The following is a 17,399-nucleotide window of genomic DNA, read 5'->3' on the forward strand; positions in this document are numbered from 1 at the left end:
TGTGTCGTTCTGTTTAATAAGCCACAATGCTAATGAGGCATAACAAATTGAGGAAGTATCATGTATAATCCTGATCCCTCATTGACACTATTACCAGTATAGATTTCAATTCACCATTTGTTACATGCTTAATACAGACAAAGTGGGAGGGTGTAGAAGAATTACTCCTTCAGTCATTGCATTTTTTAAACAGTTGTCATCCTCCAAGACAAAACTCTCTGGTAATACCCTCTGTTTTTGCTACTGCTGTTTCTCAGCAGGATTTGCTGCTTGTTCTTGTAGGGGGTCAGCCAGACTTTGTCTTTCTCACAGTTTCAGTTTCCTACTGGGATTAAGGGTCTAACACATTTCTGCAACATATCAACTGAACCCAAGATAAACAAATGTACTGAACAACATGGCTCTGGTATGTGCCTGCATTTTAGAAGTCAGCTGCAAAGTTTGTTCTTTGCAAGGTGCTCCAGAGAGAAACCAAGGTGATGGTATGATTTTAGGGAGATCTCATCAATTCTGTAGTTTTGTGGGTTTTTTTAAAGGATGTGAACTGGTTCTTCATACTTGCGTGCCTTTAGTTAAGTGCTCTGTAATTTTTCCCAGAAATGGAATTTTGCATTGCTTCAAAAGACTTTGTGTACTTAGAGCCTTTCATTCAAGCCTGCAGACAATGAATAATGCTTCAGTGCATACTTATGACAGAAAGGAGTAACGATTTTTTTACAGATTGAAAAACCACATTGATTCATTCATTGATTGAATCAAAACAGATTGAAAAATCACATTATTTCTTTTCAAGCTACCCTCTTTTTACCCTAACAGGTCAGTGCAAAGGAGAGAATCTCCCCAGATTGCTGCTTGTGTATAACCTGGCTTAAGGGTCCCACTGACTGTGGAGTGGACGTGCAGCAGTCCTATATAACAACCAAACCCATGTTTGTGCATATATGCAAACCCACGCACACTGCGCTCAGGCAAACTGATAAGTCACTGACAGTGGAATAACCTGCAAATTGACACAAAAAAAAAAAGAAAAGAAAAGAAAAGAAAAGAAAAGAAAAGAAAAGAAAAGAAAAGACTATTCTTTATTTTAGAGTGTTGTTAAAAGGTATTCACACCAGTGCAACACCAGTACTCACCTGGGTCAGAGTTTGGCACCTCTACACATTTTAAGCTACTGAACTACCGCTTAATCAATAAATAAAGAACATTTCAAAGCGGAGTAGAAATTGTTCCATAGTCATTAATGCAATTTAAATGGGGAATAGAGTGAGACTTTCACAGAGATCTGACAAAATAGGAAAGAGATAACAGAAATAAGGTATTTGACAATGAAGTACAAAGTTATTATTACCACTTAATTAGGAAAATTTTTATTAGTCACCTCCAATTGCTCCTCATAAATGGTGAGACCACCATCTACTATTCCTATAATGATGACCACTTTGCAGGATGGTAAACGTGCTATGTAAGAGAAAGAGCGCTCCAATCTCTTTATAAAACCAGATCTGATTAGAAATTGTACGCCAGGTGTGCTAGTGTTAAACTGTGTATAACTTTGGGGCCATATATTCGTTGTGCCGAGCGCTTATGGCTTTGGGATGAAGAATTAGTTCCTGTTCCATTCAGCATTTTATTTTCTGGACAAATGCACTGGTTTGAGAGAAAAGGTGTTGGCTTTGGCTCAAATATGACTATTTCCATTGAAATGTACTGCATATGAAAGGTCTTTGATTTAAGCTCTTGACATGCTTTCAAATGATCAAGTGTCACAAAAGTGGTAACTTTTGATCTCATTAATGAGCTAACTGAATGATAGTTTAAATGTAGCATAGCATTTTCATGCTTTAAATTTTTATCAGACTTTTAAATGAAAAGGGTGATTAATTTTAATAGGATTTCTATCATAAATGGGAAAACTTTCCAAATTTTGTAACCAATACATTTTTCACTTGAAGCACTCTAAAGCAAAAGCTACGTAATCAGGTGACTCAAGCCAATATAGGGCAGATCTGCACTGTTAGCTGCTGTTTCATTCATAGATCTCAAGTTCATATCCAAGTGTTTATGGTCAAGCAGAGATGCTTAATATAAAATGGCAGCTCTCTGGATAAATTCACACCATTTTATTAGTCATATTAGCTATAAATTACAGTTAATTAAAAGTTCTGTTTGAAAAATTCTGTTACAAAAGCTGTCTGCGAGCATAAAAAAAGAAGAAAAGGCCCTTGTTAGATTGATGATACTGAAGTTTAACCAAAAAAATTTAGAGTTGCAGAGGTGGAAGAAACACAACTGCTCTTTTGACCCAAATTTATGACTCAGCTGCCAGCTTTGGACAGCTGTCTAAAGAGCCCTATAGAAGCTGCAGAGATTTTAGATGAGATTTCTCACTTACAAAAAGATGTGTGTAAAGCATATTGACTTTGTAAGGTAGAGCTAAGGTAACTGTAAGTTTAATTTTGACCAAAGCAGTTTAAAGGGATCAAAGCAAAAATGCAAACCTAATTCCCTAATTCATAGTGCAAATGATCTTTGGAAGACAATGAAATACTACATATCACATTGTTTTACCCTTCTATTCATTTTCTTATTGACCATTTTTGCTCCTTTATTTCTTCTCCCTCCCCTCCCTTTTCCTTATTTCAGTGTTTTCTTTTATTCTGAAAAATAGAATTCACTCTGTTTGGTATGATTAAATAACCATGTACCTACCTGAAATTCAAGGGCATTTTTTAAATAGAAAAAATAGCTTTGTGTGTAATGTTGTGTTCTGCATGAAGATAACAATAGAAAATTAATAACAAAACATGAAAATAAATAATAGCTAGCTATTATCTTCTGGTTTGTGAATTATAAAGTTGATTAGCTTTTCATAATGATTTTTATTACTGACATCCTGTAGCAATAAATGATCAAATCTGTTATAYATAATTATCTATCATTTATTATTGCATCCACTATTTGTATTTCATCACATAATTTCCTATTCATTATATACTATGTTAGACACTCAGCAAGCCCTAAATCTGCATAGTAGTCTTAGTATGTAAATAATGTTACACCATGTAGATATACTGAGTAGACCAGAAACCAAAACACCCAAGTTTCTTCAATCGGTGGTTGAGCTTACATTATAGTCAAGATCAAGCTACATAAATTGTGTGCCTCGGTTTCCTCATCTTTGTTCTGGGAGCAACAGTGCCCTCCTCTCGGAAGTGCTTTGATAGTCTTGGATGAAAGGCTTTGAGTACACAAAGTATTATTTGTTATAGCTGTGGCTTTGCTAAAGCTTTGCTAGTTAATAATGCAGTGAGAGTTGCTGAAAATTGAGAAAATTTGCTTGCAAATGACAAAAGATGCCCGCTTCAGCAGCCTTACCTCTCCTCATCTCCTTTTTGTCATTGTAATGGAAGCTATGGATATGCGTCTTTGTCACATTAGAGCAAGAAGCAGTTATTTGCCCCTTCTGAAAAAGCAACAGATTATGCTTCAAAGTTAACTAAACATGGCATCTCGTTCTTTATGTTTTTCTTTTTTGAAATTAGTTTGGGAAAATTGTGAGATTTAATACAAGCTCACAAGGTCTATGGGCACAGAACTTAATGGAGAAGCAACACAAATAAAAATGGAGAAGCCACAAGTTCTCTCCTGTATATTGTGGAGCTTCACGTTGATGTTCCAGCATTTTAGCTATTTTAAACGGGATTTACTACAGCAAAGTCAAAGCAAAAGATAATCAAAATGGTAAATAATAAAGAGAAGACAAAAATCACTAAAGTTTGCTCTATGCACAGAGACTTACTAGTTGTATGTATTCCATGTAGGAGATCTGGGTATCAACCAAAATAGTTGCACAAGGTTAATGCTTAGTTTAGATTAAGTTATATTCATATAAAAGCACTGACAGTCATACGTCAGGATATAACCTTTGCAAAGGTTAGCATTATTTAAACTCAGAGGGACTAAAAGAGGAGAGGAGTAGATTCCCTGCTCTACACACAGGGCTCCTGCACAGGCACCGTGTCCTCCCCTCTCCCCTGTGCTGCGGTGCTGGGCTCAGCATGGGCACATGTGCCTCTGCACCCCCAAAAAGAGCAACATAAGGCTCTGAGTCAGAGGCTGTAATGTCCTGGGGGGGTCAGACCCTGTTGCCCTTAGTGTTAGAGGGGCTCCTGATTATAACCTTTGCATGTAGTCAAGGTGTAATGAAGCATAAACTCAATATACAAGAAAAGGGCATATGTTTTGTACAAAATTTGGATGAGAAATTCTTATCATAGCAGCAACTTTGAAAATTTTTCAAGAAACCCAGTCCTATGTCAAAAATAATTTCTAAGTGGTGACACATACAGGAGCACTTGCAAAATGCTGGATGACCAGATTGTGCCTGAGATCACTCTCATTTTCTTTGGAGAGAAAGTATCTCTCTGAATCAAGGAACTGTCCTGGGAGAATGGTTAAATATGTCGGTATAAGTTACATACTGACAGGCACGGAGAAGTGACTGTACTGAGGAAGACTTCCCTTTGTGTGTATGCTGTATAATTTGCATTGTGTCAAATGCTGCGAAGTGATTGTAAGCACTCATGAAGCTTCAACAGAGATGCTGGAAACGGACTTGGCCAAACCTGTATCAGCGGTTTATTGCGATTTTTTTGAATTAGCAAATTCCGAGTTAAGGCAACACACTGAACTGAAAAAAAAGAAGACTCACCTTTAGAAGAAAACTCTGAATCTGTCTTCCTGCATTTAATAGATCAAAATGACAAATACTTGTTTCCATACTGGAAAAGTTAGTTACTTGATCATTCCCAAACTTAAATTTCAGGTCTTGCCAGAATCTCAAAATGCATATGCTTTGTTACACCCAAGCAGTTTCCATTCAATGTTAACACCTTGTTACCGGATTTTTCTCTGTCATTCTCTTCCTTAATTTTACTTAAATGTAAAGATCCTCTGTGAAAACAGATATATGATTCCTTTGCTGCTACTAGTAACTTGGGTATCGATTTGGCTACATAATCGGCAAATACATAAGCCATTATTTATCCAGAAATAGTTTACATTTCTGTAGTGTCTTCATTCAGGTAAAGCTCCCGCTAACAACACAGACTTTGGCACTCACTTACCCCTCAGACTGTACCCAAATTACATCTCCTTTCCTAGTTTGCAAGAGAAAGCAAAAAAGTAAGTCTCTTCTCCAGGCCATGAGGCAATTTTCTTCTACTCTGAAACACAAAGCGTGATTACTCTTGCTCTGCTTCAGTACTTTAAATTTGGTAAGAGTCCTATAAAAGTGAGGCATCTTTCATCCTTTCTGGAGCCTTAAAAACAGATTTATGGGGCATGGGTGAAGAGTTAGCTGCACAGGTGGCATTAACATTAATGAGAGATTTGGGTGTAACTTCCATGCAGCAGGTAGAAAATGCATCTCTAAGTGACTTGTTCCAACTTTTTACTTAAAGTATGTTTCTATATTATTCTGGCTAAGGAAAGTATGTACTATGAGTCAATCATAAATATTTGAAGGCAACACAACATATGTAATTAAGTTAAGGATGGCAAATAAATATTTTTGACTTGACTTTAATCCATACTGAGACCACTTCACACACAGTATGTCAAGTGAAGAGGGCTGCAAGTGGGTGCAGAATACCTTTAAAGTCTATACTTACACTGGCAAGTCTTATGCTGCTCTCATATATTCTCAAAATAGCATACATCAAAACACATTTTCCAGTTCATTGGTACCTCCCTAACATGGCTTTTTAAATATCTGGCCAGCTTCAGCCCATGGTTTCCTCTGAGTCTTGAAAAAACATATGTTGGCACACAAATGTGAATGATTTAAAAAATGGATGCTTTCATCTCCTGAAACATTCCAATGTGTTGCAAAATAGATAGCAATTCTAAAAAAATTAAGATTTCAAAATATTTAAAATAAGATAGTTTCCATTATACCTGAATTACTCTGCAAAGCTTAGTGAGACCTAAATCTCCTTAGAGTGTTTGCATTATAGTTTCTTGCCTATACAATTTTAAAATAAATCCTGTTTTCACTTAGAGTGTGTCAACTAAACATTAATTTATAATTTTTAACAGCAAGAACAAGAGCAGCTGGAAAATAGAATAAAATATCTGCAAACATTTCATCCTGGTGTTCCTTTTATTTAAATATGAAATTTTCACTAAAAATATGTCAAAACATCCTGCCCAAAATCTCTGTCCGGCTCTAGTGGTATTTTAAAGAATAAGCTCAGTGATGCAGAACCAAGTTTTTGAACTTTCCTTCCCCCTCTTTAATCTGCATTTCCTGATATCTGAGTGTTCCTGTTCTCATATTATCATTGCAGCATCAGTCGTTCTTTTCATGGTATTACTTTAGCCTTAGAAGCCAAAAGCAGTATTTTATTTTACATTATTATTATTTTTTTCCATGGACTATATTTACCCTCATTTGCCATTCTGGGGTGGTACCTACCTTTTCCTTATACTTCAGATTTGAACTAAATTAGTGATTTTGCGTTGTGTCCTCAAATATGCAGAAGGAAGTGTGGCGGGCCTGTGCTCCTGAGGTGCAGTAGAGCAAATGATTGGTGCTTAAAAGATCAGAGACATGATACATTGAGTAAAGGACTGATGGCATTTTGCCAGTCTGATTTTAATACCTGACACATCTGTGGCATCACCAAACAGCTTATGATTTAACTAAAACATCATAAAGATATTCAGTGTCATAAAAGTAACATTTTATTTAACCTTCCTGTAACAACTTTAAGAACAGTAATCTGTTAGAGTAGGCTGCATGTCTGGCACATGTTAGTGGATGAGAATGAGTAATCAAATCTTAAATATGTATTTGTAGCAATATTGCTACAAAGTTTTTGCAAATATTGCTGAAAAGTGTGTGATGGCGAGAAATAAAAAGAGCTAGAGCTAGCAAAATAAAATATCATTGTCCTTAATTGGGAGTTGAAAGAATGGAGTTTCCCAGCACATCAACAGTTTTTTATTTATTGCTTCATGTGACTTTATGGCGATCCCACGAAGGCTTTCCCCCCCTCCCCTGCCATGAGCAATGGAGATAAACGATATGTCTCAGCAAAGAAAAACATTCTAAGCCTGGTCCTGGAATCTTTTAATTTTCTTGCTTCATGACTCCAATTATGGCTCCCAGGCCAGCATTGGGCATACTTTGTGTCTGAGAACAGTGCTGCAGAGAAGGCACACGGCACATCCTGACGCTTTAAAAGGGCAGGCTGTGACATCAGGTCTTGGGATCCTCGCCGCCAGCCGTTCCCACTCAGGCTGCCTCTATGAGGGAAGTGGCATTTCGCAAGCCTTGCCAGGCTTTGTTGGGATAAGTGCCATATCCCCCCTCCATCGGCTTTAGACCAGCACATCTGGAGAGGTTCACACCTGTGGGACAGGAGGAAGCAAAAACAAAACCAATGCTCTAGCACCTCACATCTGAAAGAGATCTGAATCCTATCAACAATGATTTGTACATGGAAGGTTTAAATAAGCATCTTATTTTAGCTTTCATTTTTGTTTATTGCTTTTTATGTCTTTCATAGGCATTTGATAGCTTGTCTACACGATAAAAAGGAACACAAGATATCTACGCTGCACTTTGGTGAATACAGAAGCCCTGAGAAAATGATGGACCTCAGGAGAGGACTTTTTACCCCAGCGAAGTCTACACTGCTATGTGGGGTCTCTAGGTTGCTGGCAACTTCCTAAATTTCTTTGCCTGGATATTTCTCAGAGCTACTTACTGCAGTTAATAAGTGATACATCCCCTCCCCAACCTCATCCCTAACATGTCTCCTATAACAGGCTTTTTCAGCAAATTGTCAAGAAGAAACCTGCTGGTGCTTGCTTCTGGGGAGCCTTCCCAGGCGCACACCAGCATGCCTGACCTCTGCACCTCACAGAAGAAGTGCAGGGCACAGCTGAAAGTCTCTGTGCTGGGCATGCACCTGCTGGCCAGCACTTGGATATGCTGGCTGCTAAGGGGACCGCTGCAGTTACCTTGGCCTGTTTGCACATCCTTTATGTCTTGGAGGAGGGAGCACAAGCCAAAGAAGAGAAAAGCGTGCGTGAGGTGGCGTTGTGCTGTGGTAGAACGCACAACAAGAACTGTGTGACTTCTGCAGCATTTATCTTTGTCGCATTAACCACAGTTTTCCTCTTCTTGCTTTGATTTATTTAAAAATATAAGAAGTTCTCAGTTGGCTACTGACAGACACATTGGTCACATGGACCTCTAATCCTTACAACCACTGTGCACCCTGCACAGGGAGCTGTGCAGTGAATGCCAAGCAGACAAATACATTAATACATTTAAGAAATACCTTTTTGTGTTTTAAACTGCTTTCTGAAAGTGCTGTATCATTGCTCATGTAGAGCAAAAGTGAGCAAAGGCACTATGATTCAGTCAGGTCTAATGCATGCTAATACCATTTTGCACACAACATACACCACTGCTTAGCATAGCTCTTTCCTCCCTGAAGCAGCCATCCATATCCACCTGTGCTTAAAACAATAATCTCATTCAGGCAAGAGTTGACAATTCAGGAGGCAAGATAACCAGCCTGGCCCAAGCTTCCATCAGTTCCTGTACCTCCCAGTTTCTCCCATATAAAACATTTGTTAACCAGATTGTAGCACAGGCACTGACTGTACCCTGTCTTCCTTCTCTTGTACTCACCTTTCCAAGCACATTCTGGCCTGCATTATATTAAAGAAATATAAGTTGTTCACTTTCAGTCTTGCCAGAGTCTGTTATTGTGCTGAACCTTGACAATCACATAAAACAATATGCTGGTGTTTATTGTCCTCCTAACAAAGAGTTGCTCCCACCATGAAATCCTATCCCAACTTGTAAGAAAATCAGTAGGTTGGGAGGGACAACATCTGAAGGGGCAATGGACAGTGAAAAAACGTGATCACTGGGTGTCTCAGAGGAGGCATTTCCAGGACAGACAGAGAATTATCATTGCCATTGTAGAAGGCATTGGTGAGGCTCCATCTGGGATGCAGAGCAAATCTCTTGGCCATCAAAGGTCTGCAAAGAAGAACTAAAGCACATGCAAAGAAGGACTGCCAGGAAGATCAGGGAAATGAAGAATGCATCATATGAACAGAGACTAAGATCTTGGTTCTTTTTGCCTTGCAAAATAGTTCTGTGAGGGAGACGACTCCTTTCTGCCTACATCTGAGGATAAATACTAGGAGGGAAAGAGCTCATTAGGTAAATGATAAAACTGATACAGTAAAGAGTTGCTATAATCTGACCTGAATAATTTTGGTCTCAAAAAGAGAAATTATTAACCATGTGAGCAGTGAGATTCTGGGGCTGCCTTACAACAGGAGCAGAACAAGCAAAGAAACCTGCTGAAATGGGTGCTGTACCCCAGCACCCATTGAAAGAGACTATGGAAAGGATCACCTGCTCTTCCAGAGAAGCCATTTCATTAAGCCTGGAGATCTTAGCCTTTGTCTCTATACTACTTCCATATACTTTATAATAATGATGAGAGAATTGAGGCAAAAGAATTAATTAAAAGCAAAACCACTGCAAATTACTATGTGTAAATATGCCTCAGTCTCCATTTTTGGCTGCATAAAGCAAAGACAAGATCACTTCATGGTTCTGAAGGGGGCAAGGGACAACAAGATCACTTGTTGATATCATGTTTTCATCTAGTTACTCTTGTATGGTACTCAATAACGTGCATTTAGTTAGAGGATATTATCTGTAAAAGGTATAGCCAGTCCTATCCCCAAAACATATCAATATGTTATCAACATGTCAATATCAACATATCAGATATCAATATTAATATATCAATATATCAATGTATCAATATCAACATATCAAATATCAACATATCAAACAATATAGAGCCTATTATATGCCTTACTATTTGGTTAATTTTCCTCTTACTATAGATTAACTCTTCTGTTCTAATCTACATTTGACTGGCTGTAATTTTCAATTCTTGATTTTTCTTTCTCCACTAAAACAGAGTCCACTAATAGCCAGGTTGTTCATCCATCATCAAAATACATGATCATTAATGCTGACCACAAGAGATGTTTAGGAATCATACAGTGCGAAGCTATACTTTGAAGCCATACTTTTAGCCATACTAAACCCAAAATCTCTGGGTAGTTAAACACCTCTGAAGCTGTAGTAACACTCTCAAAGGGGTGGTTTGTTCAGTAAAATCATCAGAATAATAGAAAAGTCTAGGTTGGAATGGTGAACATCTGTCCCATCTGGTCCCCTGCATACTGCAGGGGGGAATACTCCTTCCTCCTAACACAGGTCCTCTTGGAATATGTATTCGATCTGAAGAGAAGAGAAGAGAAAACTTTTACTGTGAGAGTGACTAAGCACTGGAACAGGTTGCCCAGAGAGGTTGTGGAGTCTCCATCCTTGGAGATATTCAAAAGCTGTCTGAACATGGTGCTGGGAAACCTGCTCTAGGTGACCCCCCCTTGAGCAGTGGAGAGGCATCTTCCAACTCCAACTATTCTGTGATCCTGTAATTATGCAGAAAATGATTGCATGGAGCAGTGTCTGCTGAGCTGGAAACGAGGATCAGTCATGTGCCTCAGCTCAGCAAACTCTATTTGATAAGGTGAAGGTAAAAGATTAAAAACCTGCAACTTTTCTGCTGAAGTTTTGCATGCTTTTTAGTAAGGTTTTAAAATGGTCTTCCCAACCAATGGGAAGTAGGAAGGTGGAGTAGTAGAAATTTGATGAGGGACTGGAAAGAGTCATAATATTCTGTTCCAGGCATGCATGAAATTCTGCTTAATGACCAGTGCTGACCAGATGATGCAATAATATCAAAAACAATGGCAAAATGTGTGTAGACATACCAAGACACCTTCCCTTTTTGAGCATTTAATAAGAAAAAACATCTGATCAACCTTTCATATCTTCTGGGATGTATCACATCTTTCCAGACTACAGAGTACAATTGGAAAAACAATTGGAAAACAAAAGGATGCTCTGTGTGTCCTGGTTTCCCACCATATATAAGGAATGGATTCTAATTCTGAAGTGAAATCTCTCCTGGAATGGAGGTGGGGGACCAAGCCTTGTGCCGTTTCACACCGGCTGGCTTGCATGAGGCTGATCTTTCCTTGTCCAGTCTTTTTCAGTGCTTTGGTTTAGGTCCCCAGAGGTGTAAGGATCACTGACTGAAATGCTACACGTACATCAACTTTTCAAGGTGAAGAAATGACTGGATTTCTCAATGATATGAAAACATACATAACCTGAAACATGATGTTTTGTACACACTTGAAATAGGACCAATACTGTTTATGTCTGTACAAGGCTGGCCTATGTAACTATTTCTACCAAGGATCTAATAAAGTCCAGTAATGAAGAAAACGTGTCTGATGATTACAGCAAGGCCTGGTATCCTGGGCTTGCTGTATCCAGGCTCTGCCTGGACTCAGTGTGGTGCCCTCTAGTGTGTTAAGTTACTGTCTAGGTACTTGCATTTTCATATGTGTAAAATGGATATTATATTTATCAGCCTCACAATCTATCGCCAGTATGAAGTCACTAATGCCCACAAGGCCATTTGCGCTACAAGGTAATACTGCATACACATAAAAAGAGATACATGCACTTGTGATAATGGGGAAGAAACCCTAAAATAGACTAGACTTTGATTCTAATTAGAAGAAATCCAAAAGAACAATAGTGAAACCAAGCCACTTTTCAAATTTACTATTAACTGATTAATTTAACTAAGACTAGAATTTGCCCCAGTGTCAGAATTGAGAATATTAAAAAATAATGACATAAATAGCAACTACAGAATTAAGCAATTAATGAGTTCTTTTTACCACATGAAAGGCCCTGATACAGACCCTTTAGCTCTTGCTAATGAGAAAACCAGACAGTTTCTCCCACAGGCAGTCTGTCAGTTTTCTTCAGGCATTTCATGAATTTTGGTCAGAGAGCCCATGATACACAGTAGGTGTGCAGGATGACACATCCTCTCCTCAGTGTGGCAGTATGCCTAATGCCAGACTGAGGCTGGCCAGCAGTCCAAAGCTTTGGTTCATGGTTTATCAAACTTAGGTAAAAAGGGCAATCTTGCAGTGTGTTTAGAAACATAATTATTTGGTCCATTCTGTTATTTTATATGATCTTTCTTTTCCACATTAATCCACTTTAAGAGAACAGATGTGAGCAGAAGAAAGCCAATTATTTGACAATTTAAAAGGTGGGAGGGGAGGTAAAACAGTGGCTAAACAATAATGAAACTGATGTTGAATGGCATTCAATTAATATTTATAATGTGCAGCAATATTAACAGCAGAATTAACTTATTTTTGTGTGTCTGACAGCTCTCTGGTTGATTAAGAATTGCATGATGATATTTTGCATATTTCCCATGTAAATATGGTATTATTTGCAGAATAATTTTTATCCTTAATTGAGGTTTTGTTTTGAAATCACTGTTTTCTGCTGTACTAAAGCTCTGAAAGTGATCTTATTAGGGATTTGATTTTTTTTTCCTGTCACCTTATCAGGCAAATCTACATTTTATATGCTATATATTGGTCGGCTCCTCTGAGGCATAGCACAATTCTCAACAATGTAGGAGCTGGTGCTCAGGCATTGACGGGGAGACTTCACTTAGAGGTAGCAGTAACGGTAGGAACAGCAGTAATATGACAGTGCTTCTGTGCTCCAGTCAAGGATGCAAAGCCTGTTTGCATTATGGCATTACCTAAATACAAAGGAAAGAGGCGATGCTTGCTACATACAATTGGAGTATGGCCCCTTTCACTTTTATAACATTAAGTTAGGGAACGGTTTTGGTGAAACAGGCCAGGATTCCTGGACCACATGTGGGGAACCACTCAATTAAAAACATTTCCTAACTATACTCTGAACTTTACTGCTTTCCCTGTTTGTTTATTTTTACCTGCAGTAGGTAGCACGTTAAAAGCATCTGCTTGATTCCCTTTGATATTTAAGTTCACAGGTTATTAAGGACAAAATTTACATACTGTGCATGCCTAAAAGTGCAAGTAAATGTCTAGACAGATTTATGGAAACAAGCAGGCCAGTGGATGCCTATCTTCCACTGAAAACCATGGAAACTGGGTGTTTAGCCTAGTTTCCATTAGATGTCTATTGTATCTTTGGAAAGCTAAGATCTTTTATAAACCTGAGCTTAAGCAGCTTTGTAAATGGGATGAAGGAATGGAAAATGAGTCTGGAGAATTCACCTTAGCTCCTCATGATTTATGTGAACTGTTGTGAGCATCCCACAACACAGCAGAGTTCCCAGGAAAATAAATGCAAAAAACAGTAGCACGCCACACACAGTAAGATGGACTTTTGGCAATACAACTTGATGCTGTGAGGATGGGGTGCACAAGCACAAGCAGCCTTTTTGCACTACTGTCTGCCTGTACGATTTTGCCTGTTTCACTTCCTACAAGGAAAAATTTTTGTCAGTTTTTGATCACACTTTACTTACTTCTGTTTTAAGTTTTAAATTCTGCCCTTGGAGATGTTTCTCTGAACTTTTTGAAGAGGAAAGGCAGGAAGGGGAGAGGGAAAGCATGAAGAAACGAGGAAGATTTTTGCTGGCTGGTGTTTAACTCTTTTCTACTCCCCCCCATGATTTTTCACTCTTACACGCCTGCTCTGCTTTCAGCAACTAACCGATAAAGGATGGATGTGGCAGAGAGACAATTTATCTCAGTGTCTGACTCCCTCTCTCCCTCTTTGGATGACATTCAGGTGCCAGGTTGTAGAAAAAGCATCTTCCACGAGCCACATCTTTCTCGTGCACTCCAGAGACAGTCAGCGTGACAAGCGGATCTACTGCTGCATCTCCAACCTCTTTTGCTATCTCTTTTCTTCTCTTCCCAAATAACATTTTGAATCTTTCTGAGTCATTTACATTACTTTAGACACTTTCAAAACAATGCCTATCAAGTTATGCTGCACAATCTATTAAAGAAAAATAATTAGTCTATAAATCACAGAAAAAAGAAGTAAAAGGGAAGGAAGAAAGTGGTTCAGCTTGCCCCAGTTGGCAAGTCTAAATTCAAAAGGCCTCAATTCGTGTCTTGCTCTGTCAGAAATGTTCTGTACGACATTGGGCAAGTCACAGCCTCTCTCCTCTTTTCCTAATTGGCAGGATATGAATACTGTGGGCATTTTCCTTCTTGACTGCAGCGGGTTGAGTCAAGGGAAACCATTTGCCTTATGAGAAGTCATAAACCCTTTCTGCAGAACAAAAAGAACAATCTGAGTAAAAAACACTCAAAATTGTGAGACAATTGGAGACTACCTTAATCGTAGCAGATAAGTATGAAATTAAATAACTGGTCTAAGCTGTAACAACCTTAACTGTAAAGGCTGTTAGAACACATCTGAAAATATGATATGTACATTCCTTGCTTGGATTAAGTGTAGTGCTACCTTATATTAATGATATGGATGAGGTGGGTTGCTTGTATGTATTTCTACACACAATCAAACCACATAAACGAGGACTCCCCTGTACATATCAGCTTAAATTTGTTTGATATATAAATAAATAAGTGAAAGATACTTTTCTGACAGCTATGCAAACTCCTCTTGCCTGCAGATATAAAAGTTAAACTGAACAATAGTAAAAATTCTAGAGGTCAAATTCTGCTCTCAAACCCCCCCTCCCCCCAAAAAACTAGGAAACTTCAGATAGTATTTTCAAAGGAGCCTAAAGACTGGGCTACTTGCAAAGGCCCATCAGAAGAACTAGGTTGGTCACAATGTCCACCTTTCTTCTTTTTTTCCAGTATCTGCTGATGGACTTCAAGAGGAGCTACTGGGGACTGCTGTGTATGGCAGGCAGAAGGCAGCAACACACCTGCAAGCACCTCCTTCCCCTCCTAAATCACCACCTGGCTCCCTGCGCGGGAGGTGGGCACACACTCCAGCCTGTTCATCCGAAACAGGGGCTGGGGGAGACATTCCTGCCAAACACCAGTGAAGGGGAAGGAGGTGTCATCACTCTTTAGTGGTTAGACTGGGAGAGCGGGAGAAGTGGGGTCAGCTCCAAACAGCCTCTTCCTGTAGATTTGAGGGATTCACATCTCTACGGGCCGAGAGAGCACTCTGGCTCCTGGACTATGGGGTATTTGGGGGTGAGAAGAAATCCTCAGCTCCACCGTGTTGGCATTTTACTACTGTTGCATGTAATTGGAGATCAGTTGGGCTACAAATTCAGAGAGGGAGGGAAGGGCTTAAACTCTCTAGACAACCAGATATGAGCTACTGAATTCCTGTCCCTGCTAGATGACTCCATAAGCATTTTTCCAATAATAATTTGTCTACTATTGAATAAGTAAAGAAATATTCCCATGAGCAAGGACTTGTTCCTTCCAAACTTGGGGCAATATTTTCATATATAATCTTATTCTTTTTGATAGATACATATAAATACATAAATATATATATAAAATATAATGCTTATTCACAGTCATTCTCTGTTTCTCAGTTATTTTTATCTTTTTATTATTCCCTGAATGTCTTTAAACTGCCCACAGATGTGTCCCTGATAATGATAGGTCAGGACCTCTCCTCAGAAGAGGGAGCTGTGGGCTTGAATCCCTTAAGAGTAGCAGCAAAATGAAAATGTTTCCCACACCATGATGGACTGCTCTAAGTCCTGTCCCAGGGAACGGAAGGAGGAGGGGGGACTCCTTTACTTGCATTTCATGAGAAAGCAGCCTCCATGTCTGTGTTGTGCACTGAATCTGCCTCTGTATCTTTTTTCTGGGATCACCTGCCTGTGCACACCTGCAACAGGCACTCAAACTGAATTTAGGAAGGGACTAAACACTCAGGTGCTCAGCCCAGTCCACACTGAGGAGCTTCTGGGCCTGAGCAGAAAACAGATTTAGAGGTCAGAATGCCAGTGGTGAAAAGAGAAGTGCCTCCAGACCTGAAGTGCCTCTAGGGTTAGGTGACAGCCACGCGAAGGTGCAGAAGACATTAATATCTTTGTGAAGGGATGTAACAGAACAGTTTCTGTTAATAAATGCATCAGTGAGATGTGCTTGCACCCATGCTATCACAAGGCTTGATGGCTCCTGGAGAGGGTGACAGCTTGCCCCTCTTCCTTGTCCCTCACCCGGGTAGCATTTGGTGCAGAGTTATGAAGCACTCTGGGTAAGGTAAGCCCCCATGCTGGGCTCTCCTAGCACAACCCCTCCTCCCAGTGTCTCAGGTACTGATGGCAGGCAGGGTTTTATACTGGTGCTAGTGGGGCTGCACCTTGTCCCACTGGCCGGAGACCCGCAGGTCCCCCCTGCCTACATGGCCCTTCACATTGCATGGGGGTGGCTGACAGCCAGCCACCATCTGCCATTGAAGGTAAACGCAGTCCTGTGCAACGTCTGCCAGCTGTGGCCCCAAAAACATTTTTGGCTGCCAGCACAGCCAGGGCAGAGGCAGGCTGGGCAGATGCCGCCTGTGGAGATGGCTGCTGGCCGGGTCCATAATCCCCCTTCCTGCCTGCAGAGCAATGCGCCCCTCGCACTGCTGTCACTATAGCCTTGAACACATACCCCTTGGTCTGCCTAGCACTTAAGGAATCCTATTAATTTTAACGCCAAATTTATTTAGGTTGAATAATGTTCTGGTATCTTTTAGAGGTGTGAATGACTTGGATTAGGCATTGACAGTCAAAACATTGAGGTTACTGAAGGAGTCGTCACACCAGAGGAAGAAATCCCACACCAAAGGAAGAAATCCCAGAGAATTTTTAGGGTTTTTTTTGACCAGAGGTAGAAGCTCCACCAGGCAAAAAAGGCTGCTATGGGTGTAGTGTCCCCTCGGATCTTAACGGGAAGTACTGGAAATCTGAAGCGATTTCCAGTAATCTCTCTCAAGATTTGCAGCCTATTTCTGCAGGCCTGTGTCTCACAAAAGCATCCAGACTTTGGACTGTTTATTTGAACTAACCCAAATCCAAACTTTTGAGGTTCCCGCACCCCACTGCAACTTGAGAACAGCAGAGACTTCTTTTTTCTTTTTAAGAGAAGACATGTGGACTGGAATGTGATGACCAGTAAGCAATAACAAATACAAGAGAAATGTTAGTTTCAACTAATTGAATAAAGCAGTTAGATCCCTTTTTGGTCATGTTTTGAAAGCCAGATGAAAGGGGCAACCTTCTGATTTAAATTGTTTAAGAAAAAAGAAAAATAATAATAAGAAAAGCACACTGTGTATACAAAAAAAATCTAAAATTTGCCTGAGTGTAAGTATGCTAACGAGTGCAGAGTTCTCCAAATATGGACTCAATGTGAATCGGAGGGGCATGAGCCAGGTCTCATGAGTAAACAGAATA

This window comes from Apteryx rowi, unplaced genomic scaffold (assembly GCF_003343035.1).
Source record: "Apteryx rowi isolate R43461 unplaced genomic scaffold, aptRow1 scaffold_25, whole genome shotgun sequence".
Classification (NCBI taxonomy): Eukaryota; Metazoa; Chordata; class Aves; order Apterygiformes; family Apterygidae; genus Apteryx; species Apteryx rowi.